This window comes from Bos taurus, chromosome 3 (assembly GCF_002263795.3).
Source record: "Bos taurus isolate L1 Dominette 01449 registration number 42190680 breed Hereford chromosome 3, ARS-UCD2.0, whole genome shotgun sequence".
Lineage (NCBI taxonomy): Eukaryota > Metazoa > Chordata > Mammalia > Artiodactyla > Bovidae > Bos > Bos taurus.
Genome location: NC_037330.1, coordinates 107,579,941 through 107,600,841, shown reverse-complemented (window position 1 = coordinate 107,600,841; position 20,901 = coordinate 107,579,941).

The window sequence follows — 20,901 nt, the reverse complement described above, 5'->3', positions numbered from 1 at the left end:
CACTTTCCTTATGGAAGAAAGTGAAGAGGAACTAAAGTGCCTCTTGATGAAGGTGAAAGAGGAGAGTAAAAGAGCTGGCTTAAAACTCAGCATTCAAAAAAATGAAGATTAGGGCATCCGGTCCCATTACTTCATAGCAAATAGATGGGGAAACAATGGAAAGAGTGGCAGACTTTATTTTCTTGGTCTCCAAAATCATTGCAGCTGGTGACTGCAGCCTTGAAATTAAAAGACACTTGATCCTTGGAAGAAAAGCTGTGACCAACCTAAACAGCATATTAAAAAGCAGAGACATTACTTTGCTGATCAAGGTCCATCTAGTCAAAGCTTTGGCTTTCCCAGTAGTCATGTGTGGATGTGAGAGTTAAACCATAAAGAAGGCTGAGCATCAAAGAACTGATGCTTTTGAACTGTGGTGTTGGAGAAGACTCTTGAGAGTCCCTTGGACTGCAAGGAGATCCAACCAGTCAATCCTAAAGGAATTCAGTCCTGAATATTCGTTGGAAGGACTGATGCTGAAGTGGAAGCTCCAATACTTTGGCCACCTGATGTGAAGAGCCGACTCATCAGAAAAGACCCTGATGCTGGGAAAGATTGAAGGCAGGAGAAGGGGACAATAGAGGATGAGATGGCTGGACGGCATCACCGACTCAATGGACATGAGTTTGAGCAAGCTCTGGGAGATGGGGAAGAACAGGGAAGCCTAGTATGCTGCAGTCCATGGAGTGGCAAAGAGTTAGACATGACTGAATAGCTGAATAGCAACAACATTCTCCCCCAACTCCCCTCCCATCCAGACTGCCACATAACATTGAGCAGAGTTCCCTGTGCTGTACAGAAGGTCCTTGTTGGTTATCCATTTAAAATATAGCAGTGTGTACATGTCCATCCCAAACACCCTGACTATCCCTTACCCCCAGCAACCATATGTTCATTCTCTAAGTCTGTGAAAACTTGAACTATATTTTGTAAGTAAAATGAGAGTGAGCAAGGAAGGCCTGCAAATGAAAGTGAGTAGGGAAGGGACGCGGTTAGAACTTTGTCCTGGAAAGCTGACTTGTGCATCATGATCTCTTCTTACAAACTGGAAACTCCTTTGGGTTCTTCATTTCAGTGCATGAAGCCAAAACTTCTGAGAGTAATCCAAGACATCCCTTCTTCCTCTAATCACCAAGGCCCATTTATATTACCTCCTCAACATCTCATAACATTGCTCACTTTTCCTCAACTCCTCTACCACTGCTATATTCCAAGTGCCACCATCTCCCACCTTGTCTACAGAATAGCCTCCTGACTGTTTCCCCAGAGTTCACTCTACACTTTCTAAAACCCAGTCTCCAAAACAGATCATCTTTTTTTTTTTAAGCTCAAATTTATCTGCAGTGAACTGCACAGATTCTAAATGTATAACTTGATGAGTTTTGACAAATATATATACCCATATAACTACCCCTGCAATCAAGATATAGGACATACCCATTACCAAAAAGTTCCCGTATTTTTTTCCCCATCTGGTCAATCTCTCTCCACCATAGGCAACTACTGTTCTGATTTCTATTTTCAAAGATTAATTTTATATCAAGATTCTTTTACTCAATGTACTTTCGAGATTCATCCTTGCTGTGATATGTATCAGTAGTTCAATCTTGCTTATTCTGGGTAGTATTAAACTATGTGAATATACCATAATTGATCAATTTACATGTTAATGGATATCTTGACTGTTTCTAGTCTGGGGGCTATTGTCTCTAATGCTGCAAAGGATATTCACCTATGGGTCTTTTAGAAGATATATGTCTTCATTTCTTTAGGTTAACTACCTATGAGTGTAATATGTGGATCATATGATAAGTGTACATTTAACTCCTACCAAACAGCTCTCCATTTCCTACTCTGACCAGCAAGTCCACTACCCATACCTCGTAAACAGTTAATATTTTCTATCTTTTTAATTCTAGCCATTTAGTGTGTGTAAAGTGGCATCACATTGCAATTTTAGAACACTTTCCTAGTGACTAAAATATGGAGCAAATTTTCATGTGCTTATACTCATTCATAAATACTGTTTTGTGAGGTATGTTCAAATATTTTGCTCATTTTTAGTAGATGGCTTATCTTTTAATTATGACTTCTAGGACTTCTTTACATACTAGTGACATATATATTGAGAATATTTTCTCCCAGTCTGTGTCTTATTTTTTGTTTTAGTAATGGCAGAACATTTTTGAAGTTTTGGTGAAGTCTCATTTATCAATTATTTTATGGTTAGTATTCATTTTTTTATATGCTATACATGACAAAAACTGTCTTCTAAGTACTGTAGTGTTTTAGCAATTGCATTTAGGTCTGTTATCCATTCTGGGGTCCCAGATGGCTCAGTGGTAAAGAATTTGCCTGCCAATGCAGGAGACACAAGGGACTCAGTTTCAATCCCTAGGTCAGGAAGATCCTCTGAAATAGGAAATGGCAACCCATTCCAATATTCTTGCCTGGAAAATACCATGGGTAGATAAGCCTGGCAGACTACAGTCCATGGGGTCGCAAAGAGTTGGATGTGACTGAGCATGCACCCATACACACATCCATTCTAGTTAATTTTTGTGTATGGTGGGGGTAGCAATTGAAGCTGATTTTTGTCATGTTTTTTTCCATGAGGGCGTTATCTGTGAGTTGAATGGGCGCTGAATTTCTCCAGTGATTTTTCTGCATCTGTTGATTATGTTTATCCTTTTATTTTTGTAATGTAGTGAATTACATTGATTTTCAAAAGTTAAATTAGCCCTGAATTCCTAAGTTATCATACAGCCTCCTTTTTCTAGATTTACTTTATTAATTTTTTATTCAGGAATTTTATACCCATGTTCATGAAAAAAGTGTTGCTCTATGGCTTTTTTTTTCTTATAATATCATTGTCTAGTTGTGGTACCAAGGTTATGCTGGCTTTTTAAATGAGAATTTTTTCATCCCCTATTTTTCTGAAGAATTTATGTAAGATTGATATCACTTATTTCTTAAATGTTTAATTGAAGTCACCAGGGAAATCATCTGGGTCTAGAGTTTTTTTTTTATGGGAAGTTTTTAAAATTATAAATTCAAATTATTTAATAACAAATACCTATTCAAATCATCTATTTCTTCTTGTGTCAATTCTGATAAGTTGTGTTTGCATGTGTATTTTCAAAGAATTTATCCACTTTTATCTAATTCCAAATTTATTGGCAAAATATTGCTTAGATTTTTATTAGCTTTAGCAGGGTCACCAACCTCCAGGATCTAATGCCTGATGGTCTGAGGTTGAGCTGATGTAATAATAATAGAACTAAAGAGCACAATAAATATAATGCCGTTGAATTATCCAGAAACCACCCTCCACTCCAGTCTGTGGGAAAATTGTCTCCCAGGAAACCAGTCCCTGGTGCCAAAAATGTCAAGGACCACTGATCTATAGTATCTGTGATGATAGCTCCTTTATTTCTGATATTTTTTTCTTCCAGTTTATCTCTGTGAGCATGGGCCAAGTATTCTACAGAAAATAACCAAAGGAAACACACCATGTTATTCTGAGTAAAACCCAGGAAGAGGTGGAACCTGTTTAATACAGAAATGAATGAAGAGAAGAAAATAAAATGAAAAGAGCCTTAGGAAAGGTTCCTCTGTGGGATGGTTGGCCAGGGATGGATGAAAGGGAAACCAGGTACTTCTGATGAGACTATGCATTTTAACCACTTTAAAAATGCATTGTCCCTACGTATTAGGTTGAAAATGTTATTGATTTTTCACTTAAGCCCATGGTTGTCAGAGAGCACATCTTGAAAATTTTCAGTCTTTTGTAATTTACTGGACATATTTTATAGTCCTATATATGGCTTATTTTGGAGAAGGAAATGGCAACCCACTCCAGTATTCTTGCCTAGAGAATCCCGTGGACAGAGGAGCCTGGTGGGCTGCTGTCCATAGGGTTGCACAGAGTCAGACATGACTGAAGCGACTTAGCTTGCATGCATGCATGCATGCATTGGAGAAGGAAATGGCAACCCACTCCAGAATTCTTGCCTGGAGAATCCCAGGAACAAAGGAGCCTGGTGGGCTGCCGTCTGTGTTTGCACAGAGTCGGACACAACTGAAGCGACGCAGCAGCAGCAGCAGCAGCAGTAGCAGCAGCAGCAGCATATGGCTTATTTGGAAGAATATTTCATGTGCACTTGAAAAGAATGTATATTCTACAGGTGTTGGGAATAATGTTCTAGAAATGTGCATTATGTAAAGTTGGTTGATAGTCTTGTTCAAATATTCTATAGCCTTACAGATTTTTTTGTCTAGTTGCTCTATTAATTATTGAGAGAGTAACTTTGCTGGCCTATTAAATTTACTCTGAGGATCCATTAATAGATGCATACACATTTAGAATAATCATGTCTTTCTAATGAATTAACCCTTTTATCATTATGAAGTATCCGTCTTTATCTCTGATAATACTCCTTATCTTGAAGTCTAACTTGTCTAATATTAGTATAATCACAACAGCTCTCTTGTACTCAGTGTTTGCATAAGAAAGAGTCTGGTCTATCTTTCCTTTCCCTTTCCATTTCAACCTATCTGGGTCTTTACATTTATTATTATTATTTTTTTAATTTTCAAAAAAATACTTATTTATTTGGCTATGCTGGGTCTTAGCTACAACCCGTGGGATCTAGTTCCCTAACCCGGGATTGAACATAGGCCTTCTGCATTGGGAATGTAGAGTCTTAGCCACCAGACCATGGGGGACATCCCTGGGTCTTTACATTTAAATGCATTTTTTTGTGTGGACAGAAAATAGTTTGATTTTGCATTATTATCCAGTCTGATAATTACTGAACTTCAGGTTTTTAAAAGCTGTACAATGAGCAGCTTCAGCCAGCTGATTGGAGAGTTGTCTTCAGTCCCAGATACTATGCCTCTGCTCAATGGGGTAAGAGACCTCGAGTATCTTTCTTAGGCAAGAAACCTGCTTGTCACCTCACTTGCTATGATTTGGAGCCAGGATTCAAGCCAGGATTCCTCCTGTGGGGAGGGGAAAGGATCTGGGGTAGAGTTTATGGTATTGATAGGTATAAGTGTATAAAAAAAGAGATTGACCTTTGAGTATTCTCTGTCTCATGTTCTGCTTTCGTAATGTTTCTTCTCATGTTTCCTTAATTTTATCTTTGGCATCACATTCTCTTATCTGTAATGTTCTTATGGTTGAAAAGGGGCTACTTCGGAGAATATATTCAAGGAATGATTTCTCCTCTCTTTTGCTTTTAGTTCTTCCAAAGCCCAGAGAGTTGCTTTGAATAACCTGCTGGAGGATTTCGTTGAAGGAAAGGATTTCAGGGAAAGAGGAAAGAAAGCAGGAGGAAGAAACTAGAATGTTTGGGAGAGGGCTGCCATGCTTTATAGATCTGTATTATGAAATCCTCATAAACTTAGGAGGTGGTGCTTTTATTGTCCCCACTTTATAGACAAATAAAGTGAGTTTAAAAGGGATATGTAACTTGCCACAGTTACTGTAGTAACCACTACAGTGTTATGTGTCTACACCAGGGAGTGGACCCATGATTTAAGGGAAGCAGGCTCCATCCCAGCTCTACAGACATAGATCCTCATTAGTTAGTAGCCTCATCAGTCTGGGTAGCCTTCTCCTGGAGTCAATTATTGCTCCAGGGGTGGACCAGTAACTTGATTGGCTGAGTCATACTGAAGGGAAAATTTTGTATTCTATGTTAGGGAAAAAGGCCCACTCCCTCTTCTGCTACATGAGAACTCATGGATTGTAGCCCACCAGGCTCCTCTGTCCATGGGATTCTCCAGGTAAGAATACTGGAGTGGGTTGCCATTCCCTTCTCCAGGGGCTCTTCCCAACCCAGGGATCGAACGTAGGTCTCCTGCATTGCAGATGGATTCTTTTTTGTCTGAGCCACTAAGGAAGCCCTGAGGAGAACAAGGGAACTTAAGTTCCTTGCCAGGGAAGGGGAGGACCAGCATTAGGACAAAACAGAGTGAAGAGAGAAAGTAAACCTGGAACATTGATGATACTGGCCCATCAAACAAAGTATATGTTTGTATTGTTTAAGCCAGTTTCAAACAGCATTTGATGTTTCCTGAAGTTAAAGACACCCTAACTGGAAAAGTCACAGAACGAGTAAGTTGTGGACCCAGGGTTCAAAGCTGAGTATGTCCAGCTCAAAAGCTAATGCTCCTACCACGTTGCTCGATGCTCCCTCTCTTCCAGCTGGAGCTGGTGACCCCTTGTCTTACAGATGAGAAAGCTGAAGTGTAAATAGGGGAAGTGATTTGTCCAGGGTCATAGAGCCAGCAAGTGGTTCACCCCGGCTCAGAACTCCCGTTTATCTGACTGCAAAGCCCATACTCTCTGCACGCCTCCGGAGGCTTCCCACACTTCTGGCTGCCACCCTTCCTGTACCTTTGACTCCAAACAGAGGCCTCTCCGTCACCAAATAATGTGATCAAATCAAACCTTCTTTCCATACAATTAGAAAACATAACAGGTTACAGCAAAAAATGCAAAAACCTCCAAAGCTGCTCAAAGCTAATTAATTTCTATTACTAGTGAGAGAAGAACCACTTAACATGTCTTTTCTTATTCAAATTACCATTGACGGCACCTGCTTTTTTATTCTTGGGAAATCCTGCTACAATGCGGGTAAATTATGTAAGACTGTAGAATTTATGAAGATAAGGCAATTAGCATTACAAAACCGAGTCCGGGTTACAATTTCTGGGGAACAGAAAGAGTTATGATGCTCCCTTAAATGGCCCAGTGAAGTCTCGCAGATTGAGTTAATCCTTGTGGTCGTCAGGAAAATTGAAGGCTAAACGGCGCCATGATGGTGGGTAATTAATTGTCTGGGCCCTTTGGTGATGGGGCTGTCTGAGCTGAGGAGGAGGAGGCCAGGGTTCTGCCTGCTCCTTCTGGAAGGAAAAGGGACAGAACAGGGTTTCTGGGCTTGGGAGGTAGGGAGGGGGAGAAAAACTTTCTTCCGAGGTTGCTGGTCACTTGGGCCACGCAGCGTCCAGCACCGTGGGGCCGCCCTCCCTAATGCTTTCCCAAAACCTCTGTCCTGCCCTGCAGCCCCAACCCCCCAGGACAGCTGCCATGGCAGTGGAGGCAGCTGCCACGAGCAGGTGCTTCCTTGGAGTGTTTAGATGTGCTGCTTCGATTTGGCATCTGAGCTGATAGGTCTCTTTGAAACATCCTGGATTACCAAGGGTACTTGACTTAATAGCCACCGGTAGGAGGCAGAGTCGATGGGCGGCGTAGGTCCCCACAGAGTGTGCACACAGCTTAGGCTGCGTGTGTTCTTTTCTGCAGCAGGGTCTGAAGCTTTCATTAATTCTGAGCTGGTTTGCGACTACCCTTACCCCTGGCCTGGTTGGAACTCACAATAGGTAGTTGGAAAGGCTGAGTCAGGGCTTTCCCATCACCCACCTAGCTGCCTAGCCTTGGCCTCTTGCTGGTTTCCCCACTGCTAGGCCTGCTCAGCTTCTACTGTTTCCAGGATCAGGACTCAGGTTGACTCACCTGCCTTCTGGACCTTTCACTTGAATGTCAGCTACTTCCCATCCAGCCAGCCCTGGAAGTTGGGGCAGCTTCCTAAGCACGCTGCTGCTTCCTTCTGGGGGGCTGCAACCCTGCCCGGGGGAGTACCCCTTGGAAAGTTCAGCAAGCAGTGCTTAGGCTGGATTCCAGCCCCTACTGAGCCCAGTGACTTGTGACCCTGTGCAGTGTACAACCTATACAACCATGCTTTCTCAAGTTCCTTACTACAGGGGTTGAGTCCCTGACGGTTACTGGCTTTTTCTTCTCAGGGGACCTGAATAAGCTATAAGCAGGCCTGGTCAGCAAAAGAGCCAGCTTGGGGTCCAAGAGACCATTTAGCTAGAAACAAATGATGACAAAGCAAAAGCTTCAAGTATAACACTTATCTCTGGCTGACTTCAGAGCTAGGCCACAGCTTTCTAGAAATGCCCAAGCAGAAGGAAGAGCTCGTGCAGGAGCCTCAAGGTGAGGACAGAGCAGCGTGAGGAAGCGTGGGCAGGCTTCAGCAGGCCAGAGCAGCAGGAAAGCGGTGAGTGAGGGGGACACTCGTCAGCAAGAGTGGGGCCAGGAGTTGGGGGGCCTGGTCCGCCACTGCAAAGACTTTGTTCTGAATGAGTTGAGAGGGCAGGAAGCACTGAAGGGTTCTGAGCAGCGGGGTGACATGATCTGCACTGACTTTTTAAAGGAACTGCTGTGGCTGCTGCGTGGGGAGAAAATGTGGGGCAAGACAGAGCAGCTGTGGAAACTGTTGACATGTGAGGTGCTGGGGCTTAAATCCACATGGCAACCGTCATGACGGAGAAGTAATTGCATTCAGGATGTATTTTTTGAATTTTAAAAATTGTACATGTATTTATTGAGGTACAGTTGACGTATATTCCATTTACATTTCTTAAAGTGTACCTGTGACCACTGTGACCACAATGAAACTGTGACCACAATCAGGGTGAAAAAGATACCTGTAACTGCAAAAGTTTCCTCATGACCCTTTATAGTAATTTTCTCCTCTTTCTCCCTCTCACTCCCCTCCCAGGATGTTGTCGTCATCATTTAGTAGCTAAGTCACTAAGTCATGTCTGACTCTGTGACCCATGGACTGTACTTTTTAAAAAGTACTGCACCTTGAAGTATGGGTGCCTTACAATGTTGTGTTAATTTCTGCTGTACAGCAAAATGACTCAGTTACACATACACACACACACACACGCACGCACACACACACACACGCACACATACATTCTTTTTCATATTTTTTCCATTATAGTTTATCCCAGGATATTGAATACAGTTCCCTGGGCTATACAGTAGGACCTTGTTCATCTGTTCTATAGTACTTGGTTTCCTTTGCTATCCCTCAGACTCCCAGTCCATCCTGTGCCCACCCCTCCCCACCTCGGCAACCACAAGTTTGCTCTCTACGTCCATGAGTGTTTCCGCTTCGTAGACAGATCCATTCGTGTCATATTTTCGATTCTACATGTAAGTGACACAGGATGTACTTTTAAAATAGAGACAACAGGATCTGATGATGTATTGGATATAGGGTATGAGAGGAGAAAGGAGTCAAGAATGGATCAAGGTTTTGGCTTTGCAAATTGGAAGCATGGGGCATGGACCTAGATGTTATCTGAGAGTCTGGAAGCACCAACATACTGGATTTTTATTTTATGGCTCTGATTCCAGGTCAAAACCACCCCGTCTACATCCCTCCCCAGGTCTACACAGAGTGACCCTGATGAGCAGCCCTGCTCTGCCCCAGAACAGCTACTCTTGACTTCCTTCTAGAATGTCATTCTAGCTTCTTTTTTTTTGCTAAACTCTTGTCTTCTACCTGAATACTGGATGCTATCCATCCATCCACCATCAAATATTTACTGAGAACCTACTATGTACAAGACACTGATCTAGGTACGAGAGACACAACAGTGATACAGCAGTGACCGAGACAACAATGATCATGGGCTTCCCAGGGCTTAGGCCTTCTCTGGACACTTGTGCTAAGAAAGCAGCGATCTACCTACCTGCCTGTATGCCTAGTGCCATGCCATTTTCAGCTTCACCTGCTAATCATTCGGGTGAGACCTGGAAGGCCCTTGGCTTTACCTCTCTTGCCCCCTGTCGTATCTTCAGCAACCAGACACCTCATTACTATAGTAACCAGAGGACTTGGAAGCCCTCTGAGGTATGCATCTTAGGTACAGAACTTTTCAGCCCTCTTCACAACCCACTCTTTCCACTGCAGGTGTCTTCTTTATCAGCTGAGCCACCGAAGCCCAAGAATACTGGAGAGGGTAGCCTATCCCTTCTCCAGCGGGTCTTCCCAACCCAGGAACCGAACGAGGGTCTCCTCTCCTGCATTGCACTTGGATTCTTTACCAGCTGAGCTACTAGGGAATCCCACTTCTATGGTTTCTACCAAATGCTGAGAAAGACGTTTGAGAATGCCGGTTCCTGGAACTCTTTCCGATGGCTCACATGTGTTATCTTGGAATCCAATAATCATGACCCAGGCTGATGTGCTCATGAGGGTTGTTGGGACCTAGAAATTGACCCATCCACTGGAGAGAGGCCATGACTTACCCAGAAGAGACACGTACAGGTTCTGAAAGGAAGTTCAATCTTGCAACACCACAGCAGAGGTGGAGGCAGGACTACATCGAGGTAGGCATTGTCCTTCACTAAGGGCAAAGTCTGACTGCCCAGAACCTCGATGAGGTCACCTTTGGCAGTCAGGACACAGCTTGGAAGATGCCCAGGTGTTGATGGCCTTGGACTGCCCGTGGCTTTGAGATTTTTAAAGGCCCCTATGAACCATTAACTCGTCACTCTACACAATGAGGCTTTGAGCACCATTACCCCTCATTTTATAAGCAGTTGCTTAGCGATTAAGTATGTGGGGCTCTGCAGAGCTGGGTGGTGGTGGTGGTGGTTTAATTGCTAAGTCATGTCTGACTCTTGTCACCCCATGGACTGCAGCCCACCAGGTTCCTCTCTCCATGGGATTCCCCAGGCAAGTACTGGAGTGGGTTGCCATTTCCTTCTCCAGGGGATCTTCTTGACCCAGGGATCAAACCCACAGGCCTGCCTCTCAGGCAGAGCTATAAGTCCTCCTGGCCTTGCAGCCCTATAGCTGCCGCTTCTCCTAATGAATCCTGCAGGCCATGCTGCCTTGAGTGGGAAATAGTCTGGCATCTACACAGCTAGAAACTGGAAATGAGCCCCCAAATCATCCTTGAGTACCAAGCCTTAACCACATGGCACGCCTTCAGGTGTCAGTACTACAGCCTCTCATTTAATCCGTTGTGTGAGGCAGGCATCATCACAACCATCTCCCATTGTGCTGAGAAAATGGAGACTTAGAGAGGTAACATCACAGCTTCACCCACCCTCTCACTGGAATCCATAGATGTGACTCAAATCTTGGTCTGACCCCTTACAAGGGAAGTAAGTTAAGAAACGTTTTCGATGCTCAACTTCTTCAACTGTGAAATTTGCTAAGAATACATACCTAGGAGGGTTGTGAGTGCACTCTCAGTCACTCAGATATGTCTGACTCTTTGTGACCTCCTGGACTGGGGCCTGCCAGGCTCCTCTGTCCATGGGATTCTCAGGCAGGAATACTGGAGTGGGTTGCCATTTCCTTCTCCAGGAGATCTCCCCAGCCCAGGAACTGAACCAGAGTCTCCTGCATTGCAGGCGATTATTTACCTCCTGAGCCATCGGAGAAGCCCAGGAGCATTGTAATGGGGATTAAAATGACTTAGAATACAGTAGTGCCCCCTTTTTGACAGTAGATATGTTTCAAGCCCCCCAGTGGAGGCCTGAAACTGTTGTTAGTACCAAACTCTGTATATACTATATTTTTTCTGACATGGCATACCTATGACACAGTTTAACTTATAAATTAGGCATAGTAAGAGATTAACAACAATAACTAGCAATAAAGCAGAGCAACTGTAACAATATACTGTATATCTCTTTCAAAATATCTTACCAGTTTAATGCCTTTTCCATCTTAACTAACCACTATCATGTACCGTGGCTGTAACTTTTGCAGTTTGAGGCACAACAATAAAACTAGCACAGGTTTCTTTTGCTTTTATTACAATCTCACGGCTGGATTTGTTCTTACTGTAGCTTAGTGACCTCAGCATATAGTTTTTTTCTTCTCTTAGTAAGTCAAAAACGTCTACCTTTTCACTTAAAGGAAGCTTCTCTTTGGCATCTCTGTATCACCAGCATCACTACTCTTATGCTCCGGGGCCATTGTTCAGTAAAATAAGGGTGACTTGAACCCCAGCACTGTGATACTGTGATAGGCCATCTGATAACCATCTGAATGACTAACAGGTGGGAAACACTGGAGAATGGGATGATTCACATCCCTGGCTGGACAGAAGGGGACAGTAAGAGATTTCATTATGCCTTACTTGGAATAGTGTGCAATTTAAAACTAAGAGCCTGTTACATGGAGTGAAGTAAGTCAGAAAGAGAAAAAGAAATACCGTATATTAACTCATATATATGGAATCTAGAAAAATAGTACTGATGAACCTATTTGCAGGGAAGGAATGGAGATGCAGATGTAGAGAACAGACTTGTGGCCCCAGGGGGAAAGAAGAAGGTGGGATGGATTAAAAAGCTGAATTTTGCATGTACACTATGATGTGTGAAATAGATAGGCTGTGGGAAGTTGCTGATAACACAGGGAGCCCAGGCTGGTACTTTGTGATGACCTAGAGGAGTGGGATGGAAGGTGAGTGGGAGGCTCAACAGGGAGGGGATATATATGTATGGCTGATTCATGTTGTTGTAAGGCTGAGACCACCCCAACATTGTAAAGTGATGATCCTCCAATTAAAAAAAATCTTATGAGCTGTTTATTTCTGGAATTTTCTATTTAATATGTTCAGACTACAGTTGACTATGGGTAACTGAAACCATGGAAAGAGAAACCACGGATAAGGGGGGGCTACTGTGTGTGGAATACCCAAGGGAGCCTGGTATTTAGGCATTATTCTGTATCTGGGCCCCACTGACCCCCACAGATTCTGGGGAGCCCAAACCATGGTGGGGGGCCCCAAGGGAGAAAAGGCATTATTACTCAGGTGATCGTTCACAATTTGAAGGTGCCAGGCAGCAGGGCTCATGGGAAAGGGTTGTGGCATGTAGGGCTGCCAGATTCAGCAAATTAAAATACAGGATGACCAGTTAAATTTTAATTTCAGAAAAACAGCGAGTGATTTTTTAGTTCCGTAGGTCCCAAATGTCCCACTTGTGTTTTATGTGGCAAAAAAGATGGGCGGCAGACCAGACTGGGGCTTATTGTTGGTGTCTCTTGGAGCCCAGCAGCTTTGTTCCTGGTTCCCAGTGAGAGATCCTGGAGGAGCCAGGCAGGGCAGAGTTGGGCTTGCAGGCACCACCCCCTCAAGGTGCTCTGCCAGGCTCAAGGGCTTCACAAAAGAGTGATTGGCTAGTAATTATCATCAGTTAGAAGCTCCGAGCCCAGGCCTTTTAGGCACAGAAGTGGATTCCAGTTCTTTAAAAGGATTTGCCGACTTGAACAAATGCCTTTCCTGCTCAATACAAATTGTTCCTTTAACCAGGACAGAGCTGAGGGTCCAGATAATGAGCAGTCAGCATCCTTTCTCTCGACCCCGACGCTCACTCTTCCAGAGAGTCCTGCCTTTCACAAGCTGTCCCCATAGGACAAGTTCTTTCTCCCTTTGGACATGGTTTTCTCACCTGTAAATGGGAAAAGGGATCAATCCTAGCCTATTTCTCAGAACTGATCTATCAAATATGAAAATGGTGTGTGTTGTCAGCCTTCCCTGGAGGACAGACCCCCCTCCACGATCCTGCCTCTCCCCCACCACCCCATCCTCATTTCTAGAACTAGAAACAAACTTGCCCAACCGGCAAGTGTTGAAAATGACCGAAACAGAACTCAAACCCAGCTGAGTCTCTATTTACATCCCTCCTATAGAATCTGCCTGCAATGCGGGAGAACCAGGTTCGATCCCTGGGTCGGGAAGATCCCCTGGAGAAGGGAATGGCAACCCACTCCAGTCCCCTTGCCTGGAGAATTCCATGGACAGAGGAGCCTGGCGGGCTACAGTCTGTGGGGTCGCAGGGACTGACACGACCGAGCGACCACCACTTTCACTTTCTCCTTCTGCTTCATACCCGAGTGCCCACAACTGTCTTTATCCTTTTGGGTCCCGACTTCAGTTTAGGTGCAGAAACACATTTGTCTGTTGATGTCAAGTTGGAACTGCTCTGATTTTCTCCAGTTTCCAGCTTTGTCATCAGGACAGCTTGTTCACTCCTTCTGTCCGAGGCTGAGCCCGGCCTTGCCCACTCCCTGCAACCCACCCCTGTCCCACCTGGCTCCAGCCATGCCTTTCTTATCTGTGGCCCTCTGCTTAGGGCCAATGGCAGAAGTGAAGCAAGGATAGAGCTTCTGATGCAGTCCCGAACCTCGGGGAGCCCTTCTAATCAGAGAGGCTGATTACCTGCAACACCGACAGGCTTGCTTCGTCAACAGTGCTGACCGGGCTTATTAAGTACCCATAATGAGACTCCTGGGTGGTCCAGAGTGACAGTCCATCTACTGGTGCAAAGGAGAGAGGAGAGGCAAGGAGAGGGGAAAAAGGAGAAGGTGGGCAGGAAGCTTCTGGGTTAGGACTCTTTCAAAGACATGGGATCTTTCACTGGGGAATTAAAGTCATTCTAAATCTGATAAACAGCATACATGACAGAATGTCCCAAGAAAATTAATAAATAAATTACTTTCACTCCAGTAGAGGATAAGACTATGAGACGTCCTGAAGGGGAGGGCCTGCTTCCTCCTCCAGCTCTCAGCACTTGTTCCGTCTTACTCAGAGGTCTCCCCGCATCTCCCAGGACAGAGAGAGAAGTGTTAGCAAAGGTGGTCAGGAGGCTAATGTCACCCATGTGAAGCCCTCATGGCTTACATCCAATCATAACATCAGAAACCCTCATAACTCTGTGAGATGACTACAGCCAGAATTTTGATGATGATCATTCCTATTTTCCAGATTTGGAAACTGAGGCCCAATTTCCCAAGACCATTTGGTTAGTGAGCAGCACAGTGAGGACCAGAACTTGGTTCCTCGCCCAGGGTATCAAGACTGCCTTCCCATGATCAGTTAATATCTTCAGATTTTTTTCTCGAGGCATTATCACTGGCTTGACCTTATTTTAAACCATGAGCTTTTACTGAAAAGAAAGTTTCCCCAGAGGCTCAGCAGGAGCCAGGGTTATTCAGATTAAGATCCTACTGAAAATTATCTAGTGCCTGCTGAGTACAGACACCGGTGGGGCGGGGGTGGGAGTATTTTCACAAACACAGAATACTCCTGATGGCTGTAAAGTGAGGTTGATTATCCCCATTTTACAGATGGCGCTGGAAGAGGCCTTGCACCCTTACTCAAGGTTGTGCAGAAGTCCAGTGGCAAGGCCAGGACTTAGAGTCACTTTGTATGTTCCCTCACACCCACCCAGTTTCTCTGGATCCCAGAAGAAAGCCAGCCTTTATCCTAATAAATACTTATTTACATATTCAAAGATCAAAGAGATTTTGCAGGTACATAAAATCTAACACCTTATCACAGTCCACAAGACTCTGCAGGATGGGCCCCTGCCCACTTTTCCAGATCTATCTCAGCTCTCTTTCCCCATTCAGAACACTCTGGCAGCTCCAAATTTCTTCTTGTTTTGCCTTAATGTTCGACACTTGCTATACTCTCTCCTTGGAAATCCCTTTCCCAGAGATATTTGTATGAATGGATCTTTCTCATCAGTTAGTGGTCAACTCTCATGCTATCCTATAAATGAGGCCACCCTGTCTCCATTGTGTCCCAGTCCTCTAGCCTGTTATCCAATCTTCTTTTCTGTATATCTTCTTATATCTGAAATTAACTTACTAACTCTTCACGTGTCCCCTACATATCTTCCTTACTAGATTGTGAAAAACCTTGTCTACTTTGATACCTGCTTTATTCTAGTACCTAGAATAGCACCTAACACATAGTATGTGCCCTGAAAATATTCACTGGATAACTTCTGAATGGACAGTATTTCATGTCTTATGACAGTGTTCTTCCTGATCTCCATTATGACCAGAACTATTCTTAGCAATGAGAGATTTTTTTTTCCTTTCTTAGCAAATCTCATTAAAAGTCATTCTTACCTCTGAAGTAGGTGTCTTTAAATAGGTGGTTTAATCAAAGCAGCGATGCAAAGGTTCTGAGCAGCTTGGATGCTCCACAGTGCTGTCTTATGCAGGTCTGGAAGCAGAGGGAGTACATAGGTGTGGGGCCCTCAGAAAGATCCATCCCCGCTTTCTGCAATAATGTAAAAAGAAAACTTTCAAATACCACGATTTGCAAATGAAGACCTTTAAAATAATGGGACGGCAGCTCTGGAATGGGATTATTAGGATAATGCGATGTTTAAGTGGGCGTTTTCCCTCTGAAGGACCTGCTTGAATTCTGCTGAGCTCATTCCATGAGAGACCTCAGAGAGATCAGTTATGACTTTTATTAAAGTCAAACCAATACCTGTATTCGCAGCCGCCTGGAGGAAATTTCTTTCTGTAACTCTGATTGAAGTTTAATGGAAACTACACAAAGAAAATTTACTTAACCTCCTCACCCATCTCTTCCGCGGTGGAAGTCTGTTCATCACGTGCTCTGCTCCCAGGAGACACTATCAAAGATAGCACTTCTCAATTTCATAATATTTTTCAGAGTGAAATGGGGAAGACAACTGCAGACCCCAACTACTCCAGAACCCAATGTGGTCAATGTCTGATTTCACTTACGGGAACAAGGCAGACGTTTTGTCAAGAGTTTGCAACATTAGTATTTTGGGGATTACAAAATTAAAGACATATGAACTGCTAAGAAATTACGTTACATGCACATGAAAGAACATAGATACAGAGCCTGGCTAATATGCTCCTGATTGGTTCATACTGCTGGTCAACCTCAGCTTCCACCACACAGAACAAGACAGACACCTGCTCTTAACAGAAAATAAAGCCATCAGTGGCATCAAGAGAGACTAGACACCATATTATTTTAATACCTGTCATGTCTATAGCATTTTATAGATGGAAAATACGAAAAACCTCATTTTTCTTATGGAAGTTACACACATGCAGAACAAAACATAAAACCCCAAATGCACAACGTTTACAAAACATTGAATAGTGACTATGTAACCATCAGGTAAGTAAAACAATGGATGGTGAAAGCACCCCAGGCTCCACTACAAACCCGTTTCTGGTCACCATTGCTTCTTGTCTTCTGACTTTCACGTAGTTGCTGGTTTGCTTTATGGGAAAGCCTTCTAAGACAATACAGTTTAATTTCAACAAATCATAGGTAATACAACATATATTCCTTTGTGTCTGGCTACTTTTGCTGAACGTTTAAGATTCAATTATAAATCTTAAAAAATGTCATTATATGTACACAGAGGTCATTGGATTTGCTGTTTGATATTCTATCAATACACATACCACTGTTTATTTATTGAGTTTCCTGTTGATGGACTTCGGGTTTGGGTTGTTTCCATTTCAGAGCTATTGCAAATGATATAATAATCTTATACCCATATTTTGGTACACATCTGCATGAGTATTAGGGTAGGAGTTGACCAACTATAACCCCTGATCTAAATCTGACCCATCCCTTGTTTTTGTAAAGTTTTATTAGAATATAGCCATGTCCATTTGTTTACATACAGTCTGTGGCTGCTTTTAGCTATGAATGCAGCATGGAATAGTTGCAACAGAGACTGCATGGCCTGCAAAACTGACATATTTACTATCTTGCCTTTTTCAGAAAAAGTTTGCTGACCTCTGCTCTAGGGCATATACTTATGAGGGAATTGTGTGATTATAGGGTTTTTATACTTTTTAAAAAAATTTACTTTATTGAAGTATAGTTGATTTTAATGTGTTAATTTCTGCTGTACAGCAAAGTGATTGCATTATACATACATATGCATACTTTTTCATATTCTTTTCTATTATGGTTTATCACAGGATATTGAATATGGTTTCTTGTGCTATGCAGTAGGACCTTATTTTTTATCCATTCTATACATAATAGTTTTCATATATTAATTCCAATCCATCCCTCCCTGAATACCTCTCTTGCTTGGCAACCACAAGTTTGTTTTCTATATCTATGAATCTGTTTCATAGATAAGTTTATTTGTATCATATTTTAGATTCCACATGTAAATAATATCATATGATATTTGTCTTTCTCTTTCTGACTTACTTCACCTATGATACTCTCTAGGTCTATCCATGTGGCTGCAAATGGCATTATTTCATTTTATGGCTGAGCAGTATTCCACACACACACATATTTTTTTTTCCATTCATCTGTCGATGGACATTTAGATTATTTCCATATCTTGGCTATTGTGAATAGTGTTGCTGCGAACACAGGGACATATATATCTCTTTGAACTATATTTTGTCTGGATTATGCCCAGGAGTAGGATTGCTGGATCCATATAGCAACTCTATTTTTAGTTTTTCAAGGAACCTCCATACTGTTCCCCATAGTGGCTGTACCAAATATTCCCTTTTCTCCACACCCTCTTCAGCATTTGTTATCTGTAGACTTAAATGATGGCCTTTTTGACTGGTGTGAGGTGGTACCTCATTGTAGTTTTGACTTGCATTTCTTTAATGATTCAGGATGTTGAGCATCTTTTCATGTCCCTATTGACCATCTGCTTTTCTTTGGAAAAATATGTCTTTAAATCTTCCGCCTATTTTTCAGCTGGGTTTTTGTTGTTGTTGTTGAATTGTATGAATTGTTTGTATATTTTGGAAATAAAGCCCTTGTTTGTTGTATTGGGTTTGCATACTTTCAATCCTAGTAGGTAACACAAATTAATTTTTTAGCAAACTTTTTTTACAATTTCTGAAGTGTTTTATTATGACATGAATGCTTCAAAGTTTTATTATATTATTATTTTGTATTTTTGAAATTAAGCCCGTGTTAGTTGTATCATTTGGGTTTGCATACTTTAAATCCTACTAGATAGTATCAATTAATTTTTAGTGAAAACCCCCCATTTTTTAAAACTATTTTTAGTATTTCACTATCAAAAGATTGTTTCAAACCTTAGTACTGCATATTCAAGACATGATATTCCTATACAACTTTAGGATTTCACCAAAAAAGGATGAAAAAGTACTAATTATGTTAACTACACTCCATGCTAAATCTCAGAGACATCACTGCACCCTTAATAGAAAATAAAGCTTATTTATTTAGCTTTTTCGGAGAAGGCAATGGCACCCCACTCCAGTACTCTTGCCTGGAAAATCCCATGGATAGAGGAGCATGGTAGGCTGCAGTCCATGGGGTCTCTAAGAGTCGGACACGACTGAGTGACTTCACTTTCATTTTTCACTTTCATGCATTGGAGAAGGAAATGGCAACCCACTCCAGTGTTCTTGCCTGGAGAATCTCAGGGACCGGGGAGCCTGGTGGGCTGCCGTCTATGGGGTCACATAGAGTCGGACACGACTGAAGTGACTTAGCAGCAGCAGCAGCATTTAGCTTTTTATGGTCCACCAGGTCTTTTAAGTCCTTTATTATAAATAGAACGTCCTCATCATCTGATCTGGTTGGCGGGATTCCCAATCTCTTCCTATTTTAGTTATTTTCTATATTTCAGATGACTTCTATTACAATTTTGTCACGTTTTTGAGGGTCCTAGGAGGCCTTACAAATAGCTGTGAAAAGAAGAGAAGCAAAAAGCAAAGGAGAAAAGGAAAGATATAAGCATCTGAATGCAGAGTTCCAAAGAATAGCAAGGAGAGATAAGAAAGCCTTCCTCAGCGATCAATGCAAAGAAATAGAGGAAAACAACAGAATGGGAAGGACTAGAGATCTCTTCAAGAAAATTAGAGATACCAAAGGAACATTTCATGCAAAGATGGGCTCGATCAGACAGAAATGGTATGGACCTAACAGAAGCAGAAGATATTAAGAGGTGGCAAGAATACATAGAAGAACTGTACAAAAAAGATCTTCACGACCAAGATAATCACGATGGTGTGATCACTCACCTAGAGCCAGACATCCTGGAATGCGAAGTCAAGTGGGCCTTAGAAAACATCACTATGAACAAAGCTAGTGGAGGTGATGGAATTCCAGTTGAGCTATTTCAAATCCTGGAAGATGCTGTGAAAGTGCTGCACTCAATGTGCCAGCAAATCTGGAAAACTCAGCAGTGGCCACAGGACTGGAAAAGGTCAGTTTTCATTCCAATCCCAAAGAAAGGCAATGCCAAAGAATGCTCAACCTACCGCACAATTGCACTCATCTCAAATGCTGGTAAAGTAATGCTCAAAATTCTCCAAGCCAGGCTTCAGCAATACGTGAACCATGAACTTCCAGATGTTCAAGCTGGTTTTAGAAAAGGCAGAGGAATCAGAGATCAAATTGCCAACATCTGCTGGATCATGGAAAAAGCAAGAGAGTTCCAGAAAAACACCTATTTCTTCTTTATTGACTATGCCAAAGCCTTTGACTGTGTGGATCACAATAAACTGTGGAAAATTCTGAAAAAGATGGGAATACCAGACCACCTGACCTGCCTCTTAAGAAACCTATATGCAGGTCAGGAAGCAACAGTTAGAACTGGACATGGAACAACAGACTGGTTCCAAATAGGAAAAGGAGTTCGTCGAGGCTGTATATTGTCACCCTGATTATTTAACTTATATGCAGAGTACATCATGAGAAACCCTGGACTGGAAGAAGCACAAGCTGGAATCAAGATTGCCGGGAGAAATATCAATAACCTCAGATATGCAGATGACACCACCCTTATGGCAGAAAGTGAAGAGGAACTCAAAAGCCTCTTGATGAAAGTGAAAGAGGAGAGTGAAAAAGTTGGCTTAAAGTCAACATTCAGAAAATGAAGATCATGGCATCTGGTCTCATTACTTCATGGGAAATAGATGGGGAAACAGTGTCAGACTTTATTTTTGTGGGCTCCAAAATCACTGCAGATGGTGACTGCAGCCATGAAATTAAAAGACGCTTACTCCTTGGAAGGAAAGTTATGACCAACCTAGATAGCATACTGAAAAGCAGAGACATTACTTTGCCAACACAGGTCCGTCTAGTCAAGGCTATGGCTTTTCCAGTGGTCATGTATGGATGTGAGAATTGGACTGTGAAGAAAGCTGAGTGCCTAAGAATTGACACTTTTGGACTGTGGTGTTGGAGAAGACTCTTGAGAGTCCC